Raw genomic sequence first — 1,548 nt, 5'->3', positions numbered from 1 at the left:
AGAGAGAGAGAGAGAGAAACTGTAGTAATATAGAAAATTGTCTTGAGAGAGAGAGAGAGAGAGAGAGAGAGAGAGAGAGAGAGAGAGAGAGAGAGATAGATAGAGAGAGAGAGAGAGAGAGAGAGAGAGAGAGAGAGAGAGAGAGAGAGAGAGAGAGAGACTTACCCATCCTGTTCATCATTATTATTATTATTATTATTATTATTATTATTAGGGTCAACCTCTACGTAGCTATATAATGTTAACTGTTTTCGTTTTCTTCTGTTTTCCCTTTTTCTGTGTCTGTTATGTTTTTGTTGATTTCTGTCTGTCTGTCTGTCTGTCTGTCTATCTGTCACTCTCTCCTTTGTCTGTCTGTGTGTTATCGAAATATCCAAAAATATAATGTTCTCAAGCTGCCAGTGGGTCTGTTTGTCCGTCTATCTGTCTGTCTTTCTCTCTCTCTCTTCGTCTGCTTCCCTTTTATTCGTCTGTCTGTTCTTTCATTCAAGTCACTTTCCTTTGTCTGTTCAAAATCAAAATATCAAAAATGATTCACCTCTCACCTCAACTATTTACGAAGACCAAAAGTAGATCAATTGGTTCACGGTATGGTACAGAAGAAGAAGGTCACACTACCACGAGGGCTCACAAAACTACTTCAAAACCACAACAGAACAACCTTTCGCTAATATCTCAAACCTTTTCTATATTCTTGGGAGGACTTCGATAAAAAACATTATTCCCATGTAAGCCCTGCTATGTTCACACATTCACGAGTAAGGGGCGCTGAATCCAAGGCCAATATTCTGAAATGATTCGACGCCTGAGTAGTCAACATCTAATCTATTTACCTCTCGTAGAAGTTGTAGAGATTGCCAGGGGTGGATTCATATCTCCAGGGGTAGTTTTGCAAGACTTCTAAGGCCAGGGGCGGATTCATGTTTCCAGGGGTAGTTTTGCAAGATATCTAAGGCCAGGGGTGGATTCATGTCTCTGAGGGTAGGTGCTTGTAAGATATCTACAAATAGGGCAGTGGATTCATGTCTCCAGGGGTAGTTTTCCTAGACTTCTAAGGCCAGGGTGGGATTCATATCTCTGAGGGGTAGTTTTGTTTAGACTTTAAGGCTAGGTGTGATCATATGTTTCCAGGGGTAGTTTTGCAAGATATCAATGCCAGGTGGGTCAATTTCATTCCAGGAGTTGTTTTGCAAGACTTCTAAAAAGCCAAAGTCACAGGGTTTCCTGACCTTCTAAGCAGGGGTGGATTCATGTTTCCAGGGGTAGTTTACAGACTGGCCAGGTGACTTCATGTCTCCAGGGGTAGTTTTGCTAGACTTCTAAGGCCAGGGGTGGATTCATATCTCCAGGGGTAGTTTTGCAAGATATCTAAGGCCAGTGGTGGATTCATGTCTCCAGGGGTAGTTTTGCTAGACTTCTAAGGCCAGGGGTGGATTCATATCACTGAGGGTAGTTTTGCAAGACTTCTAAGGCCAGGGGTGGATTCATATCTCCAGGGGTTGTTTTGCAAGACTTCTAAGGCCACGAAGAGGAGAAAAAAACTCTCTT

Source organism: Eriocheir sinensis, unplaced genomic scaffold, assembly GCF_024679095.1.
Source record: "Eriocheir sinensis breed Jianghai 21 unplaced genomic scaffold, ASM2467909v1 Scaffold7, whole genome shotgun sequence".
Classification (NCBI taxonomy): domain Eukaryota; kingdom Metazoa; phylum Arthropoda; class Malacostraca; order Decapoda; family Varunidae; genus Eriocheir; species Eriocheir sinensis.
This window is presented reverse-complemented; position numbering follows the sequence as displayed.